This window comes from Sander vitreus, chromosome 15, assembly GCF_031162955.1.
Source record: "Sander vitreus isolate 19-12246 chromosome 15, sanVit1, whole genome shotgun sequence".
NCBI classification, from domain to species: Eukaryota; Metazoa; Chordata; class Actinopteri; order Perciformes; family Percidae; genus Sander; species Sander vitreus.
The window spans coordinates 15,534,739-15,555,271 of NC_135869.1; positions in this window are offsets into that span (position 1 = coordinate 15,534,739).

Consider the following 20,533-nt stretch of genomic DNA (forward strand, 5'->3'; position numbering starts at 1 on the left):
TCTTTAATCCAGTTAGGGTCAAAGGTTGTTTGAGCGGTTCATCACATGGAAGAAGAAGGGGAGGATAGAAGAAGCTATTAAACAGGGGAGACCATGAAAAGCAAACATAGGGCTCCAGTTAAGAAAATAAACATTGAGATTCCGGTCATGTTGCTGAAGCACTCCGTAGCCTATCCACAAAAACTAAACACAGGCAGGGAATGGACACATGCCAATAGTAAGCTTTGATCTTTGACAAGGGATTGTTGTTTCCCAGCAACAAAGCCAGCCAAAGAGTGCTGTCAAACAGAACTGAGATGTTCAAATGTGTGTTTAACTCTACTAAAGTTGTCAAGTGATCACTATCAACTTTATTTTCCTGTTTCCAGCGTGCAATCTCAAAGAGTCTCGTCGGCTGCCTCTAAAGAGCTTCCAGCTCATTTGGATTTAGACTGTGCTCAGATATTTGTGGGAAGTGAGTCACAGAAGAGTTAATGGTGTGAAAAATGGCAGTTCTAGTAGTGTTCTGTTTTCTCACGATAAAGGGTTTCTTTTACTTGGTAATGGTGTGACAATGTTGATCCATTTCCAGCAGCATAGTAGGTCATTTTAGGTTTGAGTGGTTTTTACAAAGGCCTACCAACGTAGAGAAATCTGAAAGACAATGGACTGTAAACACATTGGTCGACCGGGGGGGTTGTATATACAAGTAAACTACATTAAGGATCTAAAGGAATCCAGGAGACAACATTACCTCTTTAAACATTTTCCTGTGACAAAGAGGAAATTGCTGTGAAGATATGACAATGAAAAAGACAAGTAAAAACCCCTGACTACATGTAAAAGTGCAGATCCAGTACCACCCAGAGACTAATTACTTGTCGGGACACTGATAAGGCAACCTTGTACAGCTTCAGTGACCAGATGCTTTTTTCTCACCCTCTCTATATCTGTTTTGTAATGTTCAACCAGTAGATTTGTGAAAAAAGAGAACAGCACGAGAGACATTCACTATGCAACAATATAAGTGTTGTCCATTTACTCACTGAAGCAAAGCTTACTGTAATGTGATCATGGAAAATGCATGAGTCTAACAGAGGTCCCTCTGTCTCTGCAGATTCTTTGTGTCTCTGCTGGCATTTTGCAGTCATTTTATTTATCTTGTGCAAGAGAATGGATGTCAGCGTCAGGATGGTTGAACAGACTCTGGAGACAGGATTTCTTAAAATGTGTTTTAACACTTAGGAAATCCTACTTATTTCTGTCCTCCACACCGTGTAATTTTATCTTTCCTGTTGTGAAAACGGCATGATAAAAACAGCACATGCTTTGTACTTTCCAAAGAGGATCTCTTACTCATTCAATAAAGATAATACACCTCCCAAAGGAATTTCAGAGTAAAACTAAAACTTGTATTCCAGATCCAGTACACTGTTACACAATTAAGTCATCTGTATTCATATTGAAGCTTAGTTTCAACACACTTTTCTTGATTTCTATGCAGGCCTCACACTGCACTAACTGAGAGTTAAGAATCTGCATACCACAACATTGAGTAAGATGAATTCCCCTGCCAAGGGTTGCAAACTGAGCAAAGGTCCACAAGGGATTTCTGGAATGCATGTGTGCTTTTTGGAAGGATACTGTAAATATGCACAGTATATCTGATCTCATGCAAACTCTCTTGGAAAGCTTCACAGAGTTTGCAATATCCCAGATGCAAGCCTACAATTCATCACTTCATGTCTGCATTCAAAACCTTTATTTTAGAAAATTGTAATGTCTGTATTATTACAACACGCATCTTAACCTTCATTTTACCAAATTTGCTATGCTAGTAGCAATATACATCATTATACAATTGAATGACACTTTTGGCTAGAGAACAAACACTGATAGTAATGCTAGAATTGAATGTTTGTCCTAAATCTTGTGCCAATCCATTAAAGATGTATGTAACTTTTATGTTAACATATCTAAAATGGCTAGACCCATGTTATATATTTTGTTGAGTTGTGTACTTACATCATCCCAAATGTTTCAACAATATTCAAACCAGGCCCCCAGGAAGTGCGTTGGGCTTTGAAGCAAATTGAATATAGTGGCCAAACAGTGGAATTACAACTCCCGGCCCATCATGTGATGCCCTCTAGCCCAAAAAGAGTTTTCCCCATTTACATGGTGAACGAGATGTCTGTAAATCAGTGGATACATTTTTTTTAGCATCACAACCCCAAGAAATGACTCCTTTCACTATCAGAATTTAATCTATCTGGTCCAGTAACTTTTGGAAAGTCTAGAGGAGCAGCATTATTAAATTATTAAATAGCCTACTCATTAACGGATCACTAAACCGGAAATAGCTGGCTCGGCCATCGGAGGTCTCTAGTTTGCCTGCTCAGTGCCGAAGCATTTCCAATGGGGAAAATGCTTTTTGGGCTGCAGGAGGATTTTTCGTGGCCACTGGGGGGCTGGTTCAAACCCAGAGAAGTCTGTCATTTTAACCAAATGCCAGGGTCTGTGTCATTTATTCGCCTATCAATGACGTCATAGCCTCTTTGTGCATGCGTCAGCATTGTGGTTGTCTGCCAGAAGCTGTCATAAATGTACTTTTTATCCAGTTTTAAGGTACATTTTTACAATACACTTTTTAGGTATTGGTTGTTTTAAATTATATTTTAACCAGATGAAGGATTTTAGTCATCGGACGTCTGAATCTATAAGAAACAAGCTGAGCAAACGTTAGCGGCGGCTAGGCTCCAGCCTCTCTGTTTTTTTTTGTTTTTACTGGTTTAAATCCCCGGTAGGTTTGTTTTGGAGAGGAGGAAACCTCTGTGAGTAATTTGGCTGAGCACTGAAGGAATGCTATTGTTTTGATTGAAAAGACATCTAGCAGTAGAAAATTACATATTGTACCTTGAAGTAGATGTTGAGATATTTCATGTAATATGTAATAAGGTGACAACTAAGTGACAACTTTGACCTGCTGGTGGTGCTACAGACAAAATCAGTAGGATTCATCCTCAGGGGACCATGAATGTCTGCACAGAATTCCGTGCCAAGCTTTGCAGGGCTCCTATTATCAGCACAAATGACTGACTATAATTTGCTGGCCTTCTCTTGTGTATATTTAGACATATCCTCACAAAGTTCTCTGTGCCAAAACAAACTTGGTCAGTCAATTAACTTGAAAAATCACAACACATGATTACATAGTTATGGAAATGAAAAGGGTAAGTGCAATATATGCCAGAACCAGATAACAAACAGGAAATATCTAATTTCCCTTAGACAAGTCTAATGAGTCCACAAAAGACAGGAAGTGTTTAAAATCTGTTTGACAGTTGGATCCATGCCAAAGATTGTGACAGAATAAAAAAACAGATCTCATTTCTTATCAGGACCTCCTGTTCTGCTTACTGTACATAACGTGTAGTGGATGCTCTTCCTCTTTAAAATCTGTTTCCTCTGTCCTCAGTTCCTGATTGCCCTGTATCAATTTACTTGATATAAACAAACTGTCAGCCTGTTCCACTATTTCACCCTCACATTCACCTTTGCTTATTGACAAATACATCATGTGGTTTGAGCGTGAATTGAGTAGATTTGGATCCCTGCCTACCATTTTGAAGTAAGCATACAGTTCCTGGCATAAATCCAATCTCTTGTCTTGAGTTTTCTGTAATGTACCCACCCCTCTTCCACTCCTGTTTTACTTTCAGTCTGTTCCTTTCTCCTGTCTCTTTTTGAATGCAACAGTTCTCTTCAGTTGGAAATGAAGGAGTGTTAGTCTTGATGGCTATTGGGAGTCTTAGCTGAGACTGAAAACCTCCTTTTACAGTAATTACATTGTTTTGTTATATTGTTTTGTAAAAGAAGGCTCACTCCTGTCCAGCTGAGTATAGGAAAAGGCCTCTCCAAAAACAATCAGCCCCTTCCAGGCACCCCTTTGTTCAACTTTGTACAGACAACAATCACATTCATCCAGAAACTCTCGGTTGGCGGGGGAGGATGATTTGGAGGAGCTGCCAAATAGGCCCCTGATAATAATCGTAGAAGAAAAGAGAAGATAAGACAAGGCACATTTTAGATTTGCACGATGGTACACAAATTCCAGAGAAAACTAGGAATCACTTGACTCATTTTGTGGGAAATCAGAATCTTTTTCCTCTCCTGATCCTTTACAGTGATTCCAGAGAAGCTAGACAAAATTGGCTCTGCTTAAAAACACTTCAGCAAGACAGATGCATGCTGACAGTAGGTTTTCAGGTCCTCTGGTTGAAGGAGGGTCTAACTACCATATCTGAGCCTAAGGGTCCCAAGAGAGGATCTTTGCTCAGCAACATAAGGCTTGACATCATAGCCATTTGGTAATGTTTAGGGGCTGCATGATGGGAACAGACAAAGAGCTTAGACAGAAGCTCATTGGTTTCTTCTAACTAGACATTTCTTTTTATTTTCAAAGAAACCTAAAACAGAAACATAGTCAATAAGTGATAAGTGGATTTGCAAAAGCCTCAATTTGATTAGCTTTATCTGTAGAGGGTATACAAACTGGGTTTAGGAGGGGCATGTGCTGTGTAAAGAGATTGTGAACGATGATGTCATGCATTTTGGGAGCCATAAACTGTAAATGTTTCCAGTTGAACGGCAAAGACCCTCCTACATCATCTGGGTGAGATTGCTCCAAGTAGAAGTCCTCCAAATCCTTTGCATGATATCCTCCAAACCTACCAACGACATCTGTTCATGACGTTAAATGCTCCCACAGGGAGGAGAGAGAATGTTTTCTCTGATAGCTCTGTGTTCTGTCCAGGGGGTTACATTACACCTCTGAAGCCACTGCATGGACGTCACTGATCTCTGACTCCCCCACGTGTTCAACCAAGTGATCCTAAAGTAAATCACAGTGTACAAATGTCTTCACATCGAGATAAACACTTAAGATTTTTTGATGCATGCAAAACAAAATAAAGTTTTCAATTGGTAATACTTTCCCCTTGTTTTACAGTTTTTGTTTTCAAACTCACAACACTGACACTGCACCTGATTACTATTAGTCACCGCTAGATGGCAGCATAGTGTCAAATCAAAACTTCGCCACACTCTCTTTAACCGTCATAGAAATTTGATCTCTCTGGTGCAGAGATTTGTGGGGCAGACAAGGCCTTTGGTAAAGGTGGAGGAGGGGGCTGCTGCAAACAGTTGGATATCATATGGATTTGGGAAACCTCAGCAGTGGCAACCACAGTGACCACATACACTCACTCTGAGGCCATAAGAAAGCTGCTGGGACAACCTAATTAGCAAGGTCAAAGCCAACTAAGTTACAAAGTGGGACTCCTGTTTGTCAGATTTCATTTGAATTCATCATTATTTGTTACGAGTAGGAGAGTGCTCAGAGGCCTCCATGTTCTTTTTATCTTAACCGTAAGGAGAAGACACATTTTTCTTGTTGTCATCAAAACTGCTAATGTTACAAGTCAACCTTTAACCACACATTTAGCAGGAAAAGTGATTCAACAGCTAATTCTATGACATGTCACGTTGCTCTGTGAACTTAGGTCAAAGATGAAAGGTTCTGCAAACTTCAGTTTGACTTCTTGTCCTGTTTTTTCTTCAAACAATGGACATATATTTGATTCCCTTTAGTACATCATGCACTGTGTTGCTGAGTGTTACACATCACCTTGTAAAAAATACAGTGGAATGTGAATGTCAGATTTAAAATGGACATCCTATTTAGCAACAAATCGTATGCATACCATTGCATTTACTTAAGTGTGGGAATGAATAATGTTAGCTTTAAGGAAGATGCATGTGAAAGATAAATATTCTTTAACATCCTACACATTACTTGACTTACGCAACTCTTCTTGGCACCTGCAAGGATTTCATAACATTTTCTTTTTGTATGATCTTCCTTCATTCTGTGGCGACCAGCTGTGCCTCAGCCGGTGGAGATTATTGGTTGTATTGTGGTGGGATAAACCACAAAACGGACAATTTCTCAGACCTTTGAAATGGTAACACGGTAATCCTCTGTTTGTAAGAACTTTAAACACAGAGATTGGCTGTCGTTCTGTGGTTTAATTTTAACTTGTTTGTTTTGGGCTGTCTCCAACATGTGCTGCAGATGGACACTTTCTCACAGCGCTCCTCGGCCTGGAGCTTTTTCCTACTCTCTCCAGCTCACTCTCTCTTCTTGGGTTTTGAGTCTGGGGCTCACCCATGGCCTTAGTTGATCCATTGAGCCAGTCAACATGTCATTATATCATTTAGCTTTTTGTCCATTTGCCCCAGCCATGCTAGTAGATATCGAGTAGTCTGCCTTCATTGTGCTGCAAGTTGCCAAAAAGCAGAAACACCCCCAAAACCATCTTTGGAAGCAATCCTGTCACTGACGGTTGCATTTTATCATCCAGCCACCACAAAACAAGATTAGCTCCATCGCTGGCTTTAAAGAGGAGATTAGCATTTTTAAAAACATGGCCCGAGGGACTGTAGCCATCTACCATGTCCCAGGGCATTTTAGTGTCCATACTGAGAAACAGATAAGGCCCTATGATTGGCCGATTATAGCTCAGCCTGCAACATGGTATGGAGCATAAATCTGAGACTGTGACACAAGATCATTTAGTGAGGGTCACGAAGAGGGAAGATGGTAACACAAGCTAGCTCTTGAGAGTAGTCATTGATTTTTTTTTTTTTACGCTACAAGCTAATAGGACTAGACTGAGAAAAGGAAAGAAGAGAAACACTGGTAGGATTGTTATAAGTTGATGAGGAGCAGCTGTCACATGATACCCACATGCCCAACCCATGGATGCAGACAAATGAAACCTAATAGCATTTACCACCACTACCCATCTGGATCGAGAACTGCAGAGGACTTTGTTATGCTGTTTGTGAACGCACCTTCTTTTTATCAAATGTTACCAGGATGTATTTTTAAACCACACCCATGTTCCTCATGCAGCTTGTCATTTGAGACCCTGCTGATCAGCGCAAAGAGAAGACAGAAAACAGTTACACTGTGAAAAGGAAAGGATGCCGAGGTCCTTTTATAGGCTCGATAGGAGCCTGAGAGGTCTTGTGAACCCCCGCCTCCCTTCAGAGGCCTCCTGGGCACCATTAACACCATGAGAGAGGGGCACTGACTTCCAAGGTTTGGTGGGGCTTGAGAGTACAGCATCTCAACATCTGGAAGGCATTATACTGCCTAAGGGTGAAACACAGGGAGATGGTGATGGTGATGGGGTGATGGTGATGTGTGTGTGTGTGTGTGTGTGTTGACCAGGCTGTGTGTTTTACAGAGAATGACTTAATTGCATTGTTTTGTGAGAGTTAGGGAATGAAACCGTGACCTCTTGAAAAATACTTAGAGTTGAATGAGGGTGACATCGGGAAGTCAAAACAGAGATGAAGGCAGATAGTGAAATACAGTGTACTCTTTTTTGTGTGTGTTGGACGGGTGGTGTATGGGTGCTAATGCACGCAGCCTGTATGGCTCTTTGTTCATGCAACTTGTTTGAAGACTGGGTCTTTCACTGGGCGGCAGGATGTAGAGCTCTGGACCCTTGGCAACAGTGCAGCTCCATCTGAGCCTGGACTAAAACAAGATGGCTTTGTATGTGCGATCCCCATCCTGCTCCTCCCTTCCTTCCCCTGACCCCTACCTATAGGGCCACAGCCTCAGGCACCGCGCACCAGGTGCGCCCCGTCGTAGGCTTCACAGCAGCTCAGGTCCTGCTGCTTATAGAGAGCAGAAGTTACCTCATATAGTAACCTGACCTTCACTGGCACCAAAGGCAGCCCGCTCTTTAATCAAGAGTGCTCTGACATCAGCCGGGAGCCAGCGAGAGGCAGGCCAGCTGACAGGGAGCAGCATACAATACCACAAGTTAGATGTTCCTTTTACCATATTGTAAGTACTTTGTTGTGACAGCATGACGGTTGTAAATGCTCAACAGACAATCATCTGGATGTCGAAGGCTTAATTTTGTTGGTCATAAAAGAGGCCAGCCTCATGGTGAAGCAGGGCACTCTGGCTTATGGACTCCTGATCTCTATCTGAACCCACGGATAAATAATTAAAGTCAGATTTTAGTTCTAAGCACTGCCTCTACTAACTGGGATTAATGAAAAACAGAGGGTTTTGTCAGACAGGAATATTCTTAGCCAATTTTATGAGATTTTCCTGGCTGTGTAACTTTCAACACCCCCACCCCCTTAGTCAAATTTTTTAAAGAGAGAGCTGAGTCCTCTCCATAACATGAACACATGCTGTGCTCCGCCAAGTGCCTCAGGCTCACTAGAGACAGGCACTGGACGTTCCTTTTCCCCTTACTCCTCCTCTGCCCCCCCCACATCAACCTGTCATCTGCCCCTCAATCCCCGCTTCATGTCCCATTCCTCCTTTTCGTCCCTCCTCCCTCTCCCGCCGTGCCCTGCCGTCAGTCGGCTGTTATTGAGCAGGCATTTCACAAACACTCCCACTGTGACCAGTGACCTCATCACCGAGCAGGAAGTCAGAGGGTTCAAGTTCCTCCTGTGAGAGTAATCCCACACATCTCTGCGTACTTGATTCAGGAGAGGGGAGTACGGGGGGTGTGGAGTCCCCACGCTTACTAGTTTCCCACTATCAGACCATGCCACATCATCATGGTCATCACATTACCATATACTTTGGCTCAAGCTACTCTGGCAGGAGAACAATCTCAGTGGAAAACTAGCTAGAGATTCCAGGTGTCTCTACTTCCTTGCAACCTCTATGGTTACAACGTGGCAGTGGAACAATGTGGAGGAAGAGTTAAGATTAGAAAAGAAAGGAAAGAAGAGGAAGAAGCTTTTAACAAAATGACAAAAGATCTTTTGTATTTATGTATATGACCATTATTAGACAAAGACTGCTCTTTTCCCTCATACATCAGGGAATAATCATTAATTTGAAACTTCAGGGACATACAAACTGATGGGTGGTTTTTCCCTTTAGTGGGTCAATGGCCTTGACTGTTTGTCAGTCCCTTTCTGCCAAAGTTCTGTTGCCTTAACAAATGACATCAGTTGGAATATAAACTAACGCTGATTCAACTCCTGGCTGGAAACAGCCACCTGGTCTTATCAAGGCTAGTACACGTTATATCTTTGTGGCTATGTTGCAAGATTAAAATATGCTTTATTAAAGTTGTAAAAACAGGCAAAGCCACATTTTATTACATGCATAACAACTAATATAAACCCAAAGCAGTTGTTCTCAGTCATGTCATCTTTCTGCTGGAGAGTTTTTTGTGCTACAGTATTGATCCATTTCATCCATCAGAACTGTGGCATGTGAGCACATGTTTAAAGTGGATCAATGGAGCACCAATTAAATGTAACCTGGAGCTATATTGTGCAAACACAAAGGCTCAGAAATGCACAATCCCAAAAGCACAAGCAGGTTATACATTAGTCCGCATAATCATGACCAAGCACTCAAAGTTGTAAACACATCTTGAGACTCATTTCTTTCACATCCCAAACACACCTCCCACTCCTAACCTCTTTCAGGGAGCCAGAAGTGAGTGAGTTGCAACACGTTTGTTACCGGCAGGTCTCAATTTGTGCTGACTCTGCAGAAGAACACTTAAGTTCCAGAGAGTTGCGTCTGGGCTTGGCCACTCCCGGCATGCACGGCACAAAGACACAAGCACTGCAAAAAGCCCATAGCAAAGGAAAGACAACAGATTGATAACCCCAGAGGAGCACACAAAATCGAATGTAGGGTGTTTGTGTGCGCGTGCGTGCGTGCGTGCGTGCGCGCCCGCGTGAGTGCGTGCAGGATGGGGGTGGTAATGTAAAATGACTGTGAGCTAGGCAGCAGTTCAGCTCATCACAGATTTTTGCCTTCGGGAACATTGAAGGTTTTGTGCCCAGATGTGTGGGAGGGAGACAGAGCTGAACAGTCATATCTAGTATTTGTGAGTTCTTGTTCCAACTCTTCAGACATAGTGTTTTCTCCTCAATAAATCTGCCGTACTTCCAGGCACTTGGCGTCAGTGACCCGATCACAGATTCCAGCATGCACAAATAATGATATTTTCTGGCCTTGAACACACTCCAGGTTTGTATGGTAAAAAGAAGAGTAACAGAAGGAAGCATTGACATGTATTTTCAACTCTGACTTATCATTCAGGAAAAAGAATGCAGTGATAAAAAGTGATGCAATTTAAACAGCCCCACATGTCCGTGAGGCCCAATGTCACCAGGCCGTATCACAATCAGCCCTCTCTGCATCAGATGTGCAGTCAATGTGGAGGCTCTATGTGTGTTAAGAGCCTTTTCTCCCCTCCTGCTGACTCTGTGCCAATATTCATACTTTAGTGAAACAGAACATTCAGATAGAGACAGCAGTGAGACTGGGAGGACATTCACTGATAAACTCTGAACCCTGACAATGAGAACATTCAGACTTTGTAGCCAGGGATGAGCTGCTCACCATGGGGCCTTCAGCCCTGAAGCACAGATTAGATCTAATTATGCTGTTCGGAAAATGTACCTTAGTGTCATATGAAACTGGGTCAACAAATACTTGGTCGTCAGTACTGATATGAGTCAATGGGAAGCTTTGTGTGTAGTACATATGTGATAAATACATAGGGGGAAAGAGAGAGAGGCAGAGTGATAGCATGTGAAAGTGAGAGAAAGTGTGGCTGGGTAGATAAGTGCGGGTCACTGGCTGCTCGAGGGTCAAGGAGGTCAGCTGATGTAGGAACGTAGAACGTCATGAACTGTTGCTCTGTGGGAAAACTGGGGAATATTTTCAGGTCTGTTTGGGATAATTGAAGTGCGTCGTTCAGCTGGAGTGTGTGACGGTGGAGCACTGGTCATACGGGAGGGGGGCACAAGAAGAGAAGGGAAGGGGATTTGGTCCTTGAGCAGGTCTGGTTCCCATTAGACCAGAGGCCCGGGGTTGGTTTGTTTGTACAGGCAGAACGTCCCAAAGGAGAACAGCCTGATGTTGCTCCTCCCAACCGGGCCACCATAGAGGGAGTATCAGCTGCAGTGCTTCAATCTTTTGCCCCTCCTGTCCCCATCCTCTTTCTGCATCCCTCCTTCCCACCCACCCACCCACCCTTCTGGAACAAAGTCCAAACGGGTCTTCTAAACTGTTTACGGATGTTCTATGTTTACGTGCTATTCATGAGAGCTGTGCCGAGAGTTCCTGTCAGAGCCCTTGGCCTTACTGTCCCAAAAGCCGAGCCATGTGATGGATATGTCATTCATATGTGAACCCAACCCTGTGTATTAATCAGCTTGCATGTGTCTAATGGGCATGCAGAGACAGGTCTATCACTCACATGGGTTGGGCTACAGTCACATGCTCCTTTTAGGCATAAACACAGCACAATCAATAAAAAGCTTTTCCATTGGTAAACAATCCATTTGTAACACGTTTTTATTTTTCCATTAGAGTGTGTTGTGTCATGGAACATTTTCCTAAGATACATTTTGCAGCTCTGTCCCTATTTGTATGAATTTTGCAACTTCCCTCCCCCTGAAGGTTTTTTTTTGTCGTTTGCCGCTGTACTCACTATAAAAACACAGTTAAGAGATAGAAGTCAGTCAGACTTTTCTGGCACCGCTGTGGATTGCGGGCAATAAAGGCCTAACGACAGCATGACCAAATGCAGAAACACTAACAGGTAAATAAAGCAGGGAGACTGATTGAAGCAGCATGACTTTGACGCCACCGTGGTGTAACAGACGAGGTCGTAAAGATCTGAGCGCACAGTGAGTGATTCAAAGTGAAACAGAGAGCTGTTGAGGTTGTGGTAAAATGGTGAGGAAGTTCTCATCTGCTACTGCTATATGCAGTATAAAAACAGTCAGAGAAGGGGGGTTGGAGCTAAAGGGGGTCGGGGAAAGGGAAGGGGATGATGTTTCTCCCTCTGTGCCTTGCAGGGAGCGGCTGGGGAGTGGAACTGTGATTTATGGAAGCCAGAACTTCACAACATCTTTTCGCAGAATTCAGGGCTCTTCTGAGGGGACGGGGACAGGGGGGGCGGGGGCGGCTGGCTGAGGAAGGGGTTAGGGGGCAAGAGCAAGAGAGGTCTGAGGCCAGGATAAGAGTAATATTTCACTGAGGCCGTTAAATCAATTCACCTCCAGAAGGAGCCAAGCTAGAGTCCTAATGAACATTCTGTCTTTTCCTTTTGCAAGTTGCTTTGACTTAAAGCCTCTCCAGATCCCTAGAGGTCAAAGGGCTGTTTCTCTAAGTTTGAAAACTAAAATCGGCACAAATCATTAGGTGACATTAACCCCAAGTACAAAGTTGAAGAAGACCTGAAGGAGTTTTCTAAAACAGTAATGAAAGTCCCAGTCAGTGCGAGGGCCTTCCTGCTTTTTTCCACTGGGAGCAGTGTGAATATATCTTCTATATTGTAAATGGGCCTCTAAAAAATGCCCATTGTAGTGAGTGACCACGTCGCCTAATAAGTCTCTGAGCAGTGTTTACCTTTCTAATGTCCGCTAGCCTACGTACACCCTAACTATAGCCAGTTAGCTTTGTGTGTAACGTAACAAAAACACACCCATCTCATAGGAGCGAAGCTTAATATTTCATTCAATTAAATTATGGTACAAAAGGAGCACTAACGCCACAGGTCTAATGTTGACAACATGGACGCAGATATAGAAAACTCCGAAGGCAGTCATAATATTTACCTAGCATGCTAGGCTAACTCTGTTGCGCTAATGTTAGCAAACGTCGGCGTAGCGTTAGCTAGCTATCTAAACATCCCTGTCCAAGCTGTGTTTCACTTTCCCTCCAATATTATTATGAACATAATAAAGATACCTGGACTCGGTTGAGACCAAAAGCCATATGACTATCGCAAGATTACAAGCATTTAGGTACATGGAGTGCTAGCGAAAAAGCTAACGCTAGCATAAGGCATGGCTAACTTCAAACTTCATTCATTTCTAAAGAAGTGTTAGAACTTTTTTGACAGCATGGTACACATTAACAATAATATTACTATATTTGTCCTATGTAATTTGTTATATCAAAGAGAGAAATTGACATTTACCTCACACAATAATGTACAGCTCCCATACTTTTCGCCTTTTTGGTTCACGGGGGAAACTTTTGCTGCTTCCCTGTCTTTCATTGCAGCCAAATGCGCAACAGTTGGGCATTATTTCAGTGATTTATATCATTTTTTAAATAATTTATTAAATTTTTCCACTATTCCCTGCACTATGTCAATGGAATGTTGGTATCCAACATGGAGTTTACAAAAAACGTGACCACCTCGGAACCCATCGCATAACGGGATAGCTCAGAATATTCGATTCCCTAGTTGGCCAAACTCTCTATATAAAGGGCGCTGATTGGAGCAGAGTCGGTAACAAAAATTAGATCACCATCATTTAAAAAGTGACACTTCGACTATAAATGAAAATACAATACGATATTTTTAAAAGGATTATAAATAGCCATAAGTCTTGGACTGAATTAGTATTCAAATATATGAAACTGATTGATGTGTGTGTGTGTGTGTGTGTGTGTGTGTGTGTATGTATACATCACAGAAAAATCTTGGGTTTGGATTAGTAACACCATTCAAATGTAGTAAAAGCTGTTGTTCTGTTGCAGCTTTACCACAAGGAGGAATGTCTAAATCAATCTGTTTTAGGTTAGTGAGATTACTGCCAGTCATAGTAGAATTTGTGTGAGCTGTTAATTAAAGCCACATTTATTTTTTGTTATCCAGCAGCGATATTCTTCAGTTTTATGGAGCATTCTCAGTGGGAGCTGCAAAGTTGCCAAATTCGGCATTTTAGGATTGAACACTTGACACTCTCGTACACATGCACATCCCTGACTTTGTTTTTCCCATCACCCACCCCCAACTGCCTGAAGGAATGATTCTTTATATGTTCTTTACAGTGGATGCTATCCCTATCAAACCTGCAGACTGCAATGCAGACTTTAAGCTTTAATGCCATGACTCACAAATCTACAAGCACAATCAGCCCAGCTGGCCAGCATACAGCATGAGCTAACAGTCATCATCGTATGAAAACCTCATTCACAGATGTGTGTATCCAGGGCCGACAGATCAACTGACATTGGGGCTCCTCCAAATGTATTCAGTGAGAAATCTAATAGAGGGTGGCGTGCTTTAGTCATCATGGCTCATCATGGACTTCAGCAGGGAAAAAGTGACGACTGGGTGTCATTAGCAAGCATAGTAATTATTTAGTGATGGGATATTGTGTGTGGTATGGGTTGTCAGCTCTTGAGCAAGTCTGTGGATTATGGAGCTGCAGTTAATTATCTTTTAAAGTATTGTTTATATTGTGTTTCTACAGAAGTGCTTTTAATGTGTATGAAAGGATTAACTTGCAATTTGGTTCCTTGTTTATTGTATCTGGTAACTTTCCTTTAATTGTCGAGGGTATTACAGATTTAGTGCTGGGTGATAAGTATTTTTCAACTTGATTGGGTGTGGCCAGTGAGGTCATCGTGTAATTACAGTACAGCTGTATCAATATTACCAATCTCTCTAGGATGTCATTTTCCTTCTCCACCTTCTACCCTGATCCCCCTTACAGAAAGCATTGGGAACGTTGCAATTTTTAAAGTAACATATTTTCTTTGTTACTTGCCCTGAAAAGCAAGTTGAGTGCCGACCAAAAACAATGTGACGTATCAATAGGAAAGTGATTCCAATAAATGTCCTAAATTCATCTGGACTGAACTGTATTGTCCAGTTTGTGATTTAAATTTCTATTTGGAGCTTTATGGTAATGTTGAAACCTTGACTTTATGCAGGACTTTTAATTTGACAGTGCAGTTCTGTAACAGGATTGCCAATAGCTATAAAAAAAAAAAGACATAGAAGAGATGTGCGATGACTCAAATAAAGTGACAGAAGCACATCCATTAGATGAGTGTATACCTGTTTGTTTTTGTACTACTGTACTATTGTTTCCACAAAGAGCCTGTAATACCGAGTGGTTCAATGAGTGTGTAAAGCTCTTCTTGCTTACTTTCTTTCTTTCTTTTGCACCAGTTAAAAAATCCAACCATTTAATACATTAAAAGAGAGATAGGGTTCACACTGGAGCCTTATCACTGTCATCTTCCACACACAGAGGGGTCAGAAGTAATGTAAAGCAGAACAGATTGATAAAATGTTATTTACCAGAGAAGAAAGGGGAAGAAATCATCTTCCATGACATGCAATGTATTGACAATTATCATTCATTACACATATGATCTGAACCTGAACAGAAACTTTTCGTCATGCTGCTACAATTGCATATGCTAACTTGAGTTAAAGTCAAACAGAGGTGGGCTGTTCCTGCTTTGTGGAGTAGGATTTTGTCAGCACGACCTTGGTGGAGTGAGGTCTGAGCAAATGAAGGTTTTCCAGCTGCAGCCAGTAATAAACACTGGGGAGGGAAGTGAGATGATGACGGGAAGAATGTGTGCAGTGTGCTGATCAAAGCGGTACTTCCCGGGTGGCGTGTGGAGCTTGACCACAGGGGAGGCAACAGTGTGCTGTCAATAAACCTGGGCAGGTTTTTCTCCAGTTCAAAGGTGACTTAGAGTGACACAATAAAAGAATACACTATAAAACAATAATACTGTACATTCTTATTAATCATTTACATTGAAAAATAGTCTCATAAAGCATTACTGTATCAGTAAGTGGGAAAGGGTGAATTGTCATTCTCTTAAAAAATAAAATTGCATATTTGCAAATTGAAATAGTCATGGTCCTTGCAGAAACTTTGGTCTCTGATTCCATGTCCATGGGACTGTCTGGGCCACATCCAGGCCGGGTCTGGGTCATGCTCAGTGTGTGTTTGTGTGTTTTATCAGCTTTGACAGACAGAAGTGCTTCAGGCTATATCAGATTAGTGTGAGATTTAGACCCCTGCTGCCCTCCTGCCATCTCTCCTCACACTCTTTGTCTTTTTTTTCTATACATTTTACCACTTTGACGAGATAACTTGGTTTAAAAGTAATGGCTTGCTTGGCCCTGATCCTTTTTATCTGATGACCCCAAGCATTGACCCCGGCAGTCAAGTGCCAGCTTCCCTTTGGGAAACAGAAGATAAGTTCTCGTAGAGGAAAGAAATGTGCACCTTTTGACGCTTGTGTTAGCAGAAACATTCTTTTGTAGACACACTTTTACAAACAAGTAGGTTCTGCCTCAAGCAAAAACACACAGAGATCAACCCATTAAGCCAGGCCTCCCTGTCTCAGCTGTACACCAAGCAAGTTTCTCCAGGAAAGATTCCAATAGGTGCATGCTTGACTTGGTTACTGAAAGCTTATTTTACCCTCTATTGACCAACTTCACTTCACTTCCTTCCCCCCTCTACTTATACACATCCATCCCTTTTCTATTTCCTTTTTAAACTCCTTTACTACACCGCTCCATCAGCTCCTTCTTTCCCCGTAAAATCTTCAGAAACGTTCCGCATGAGCAGACAGAGAAGGACTGGTTTTTTACGTGTGTTGAGTTATTGCTGTGCAACATCTGTGCATTAATTCTCTCCCTTACCTCAACAGGCACGTAGCCCTCTCTGAAACTCAACAGCACTGAGGTCAAAGAATGAGAGCAGATGTTATATAGTTATTACAGATATGACCGAATAGCAAACAGCATCTCATGACCATCTCTGTGGGAATGTAAACTGAGCAAACATGACTGATTCTTGCTAATGAAGCACACTTGGTTCCTGATATTTGTCCTGTACTACCACTAAAACACACACACACACACACACACACATGCACATGCACATGCAAACCTATGACTAACCTTTTGAACTTACTTTCTGGTCAATGAATTAGCAAGAAATGTCAGGGTTAGGTTTCTTTTGCTAATGCGTGAGGAGCCTCTGATGGCTGCCATATGGTTTCAGGTCAAAACAACAGATTTGTAGTGGTGCCTTTTGTGATGCCAGATTTAATGACAGGGATCCTATTTGTGGCTCTGCTAAATGCTAAACTGAGGCCTTCATGTATCTGGGCATCAAAAAAGACACCTCTCCAACCACCAAATGACAGTTTGACCACAGAGCTGACAGTAGTTGCATAACTTCTCCCCTAACTGCTTCTGATACAAACACACAAACACACACACACACACACACACACACACACACACACAGTTATAATGTTAATGGAAAAGACTCTAATAATGAATGTTTTGCTAAGGGTACTTCAGCAAGGCTCTATAAACACTGCGCTAATCTGCAGGAAGCCACAAAAGTCATGATTTGCCCCCCCCCCCCCAACCATAGGCCCCCTCACTTTACTATTTACACACTCTTCTCCTCACTGGACCAGAGGACAGTGAACAGACAGACATCCAATACTAATACTCAAGCATGGTAACCAGTACACAGACTGGTACAGAAGTGGACCATGGGAACAGTCTTTTCAGGCCTGACTGTAAAAAGGCAACTGTATACTCCTGTGAGACGCCTCAGTGGAGGGATGGAGCAATAAAATTTGTAGAAGCACCAGAGAGACATTCCGAGAAATTTGGTGTGAAAAATGTATAAATATGTTTTTTTGCGGACACCCAGGATAAAATGCAACAAAGAAAGACACAAATAATGACAGTTAAATCACAAAAGATTTAAAATATATTGGCTGTCATGACACACAAGGCCTATATTTCCTCTGTGTGTGAGTAGATAAAGTATGCATGTGATTCAGACTGTATTCCTGAAGAGTGAGCAGATCAAATGCAAAAAAAGAATTTGAGTTCTTTTGTGCAGGAGAAAAAAAAAGTTATGAGATGCTCTAGAGATAAGCGGTAGTATAACACTGCAGGTCTCAGGGGAGGGAATGCAGGATGGACGGATTTCTTCTAAACCTGTGAGCAGCAGAGACATGTGGCACAGCCAGCACTTAAGCCCACTGTTTGGAGTGCAGGCAGAGATAAGCCACCCTTACTCCAGGCAGCACTTGCTGTATGCTGTTGAGAGGGGAAACCAAACCTCCACTGCCACAAGCGCTGCTGTCTGTATCAATTAAGTATATGCACAGTGCCCTAGATTAATGATTCTCATTGAGGATGCAGTAGAAGAAGCAACCCTGAACACCTAGTGCAAAAATAGTGTTTGGTGTGAATCTAAGTTGAAAGAATATGTCACCAGAATGCATTTAGTCACAGAATAGGGGTGAGAACAGCTTCTTGGATGCAAGCTGTGTACGTTTCCTTTCCTTTGACATGGCTTGCATCACTCTGGACTAACTCAGAAAACTTTGATGCACATGCCCTGAAGAACGTTCGCAGCCCTAAAAATACATTTCTAACTTTTGTCTAAGCATCTGGGCGGAAAAAGAGGAAGGTTTCCTCAGAGACTTGATGTCTGGGAGACTTTGGAAGAGGAAGCAATATTTCCCCTACAACTCGCTTTCTATGTGTAGTTTCTGTTTCAAAATCAAAACAGTTTATTATCATCAGACATGTTTTTTCTGGATTAGTTAGTGTAATTCATCAACACGCTTATTACATTAAAGAAATTAGGTGCACACAGTGGTTTGTTGGGGCATGTAGTGGTTGCCCCTTATTATATACATAGCTGCATCTGTCAGTCAGCTTTTTCCACTATAGAAATTTGGATAAACAAGGGAAGGAAAGTCCCCCATCCCATACACCACCAAGCCTGAGAACAGTTTGAGTTTACTGTTAATGACATCCCTAGTGTAATCCCGTGTCTAAAAGTAGGAACGTAGAATATTTAGCAGCTCTTCTAAGACAATTTTGCCTTATTGGGTCTTGAGTTCTTTGAAAAAAGGTCTACAGAGATGAGTAAGACAAGCAATATGAAGTCTTCTCTTGTAGGTCTGATCTACTTTCTGTTTCTGCACTCATCTCAATCTCTGAACCAAAACCTGCTTACCCACTTCTGGTAAGTTCAATAGGTCAAGTGACCGCAACGTGTCTGAATGCTTCTAGTAAATGAGGCAGATTTGCAGTCTGTGTATTGTAAAGTTGATGATAACATCTCTAAAGGAAAAAAGTGGAAAATTAGCTTCCGCTCTTTTTTTTTGTCAAGAATTAGATGAGAAGATAATGCTGTCATGTTTGTATAAATTTAGCAACCGGTTAGCTTAGTACAAAAACTGGGAACAGGGGGAAACTCTGTCCACCAGAACCTCTAAAGCTTGTTAACTTACATGTTATATCTAGTTTATTGCACATCTTGAATAATCGATTCTGATTGATTTGTCAATTACTGCATTTTTACGGTTACTCTGTTACTCTCTGAAGGACCATCTTTAAATTAATATTTTGTGTTAAATTATTGATTTTATTAAGTAAGTAGTAAGGGTCCTGTATCACCCTGTCAGGGTTTAATTCGCAATAATGACCCACTCGCTCTACATTATCCCTTAGTTATCTAATCGGTACAAAAACCCAAGGGTAAAACAATAATTCACCATTTCACACTGGGACTATGTCTTTGTTGGGAGCAGTTGCCAGGCAAGTGGAGACTCAAGGAATAGAGAAATAGTTTAGCACATAACTCCTTGCAAAACAAATTTGACACTTCAGTTTATGCACAGAATAAACAGATATGATGTGTTAAAGAGGTGTATCTCTCATCTCATCTAACTCTCGCAAGAAAAAAAAATATCCAAAATGTCTAGTTATTCCTTTAACATTGCTTCTTATTATTGTGGAGACAAACTTGCAACAAAAATGCAATTTAAGGACTGGAAGGGAGATGAAATGCAAATCTTTAAATACATAATAAGGCCCAACTTTCTACCCAAATAATTCCTGTGACAAACATAGCAGTGGATCATGAAACAATACTCTCCCAGAAGAGTTTATTTTGAGATGCATTTTGGGGTGCACAGCCACCAGCACATGAAGTAATCTTCCTTGGGGGTTGGGGGGTAGAGCGGGTACAGGAGGTTGCTAATAACAGCTGCCAGATGTGCAGAGTCCCCCGAGCCCATGAATGCACATTCTCACAGACAATGGAATGCTTATGAGGAGCCCCAACAGGAAGTGAGGTCAGGGCTCTTGAACCCTCCCCTAAAAGCTTAGTGAGAGACACAGCAGTGGGGCAGCTTTTAAAAGTGTCCCATCACAAACTCACTGACAGTGAGAGTCCATAAAGCCTTTCTACTTCACATCCATTATTACACACTGCTCATTCAACCTGCCAGCACTTCAGCTGAGAATACAGAAAATGTGCAACCAATCTTTGAAGTTGCACCGTTAAACTGTTAGAGTTGTGTCTATCACCAACAGAATTATTGCAAAGTTGATGATTTTCATAAGTTCTTCTTTTTTTCTTTAGCGTGAGTACGTTCCACATACCAGCTGCTGCGGGGGCGGCAGGGATGAGTGTGGTGAGAGTGGATTGCACAATCTAAAATCTTTTCTCCCCCAGTAAACCAAGTTTTTGAAACTGTTTAGTGGAGACCACACCAAGACTCATTTGCTGGCATATTTCCGTTGGGCATGTTTCATTCCTCCCTGTAGGTAGACTGTATGATGAGCAATGAGGTGTT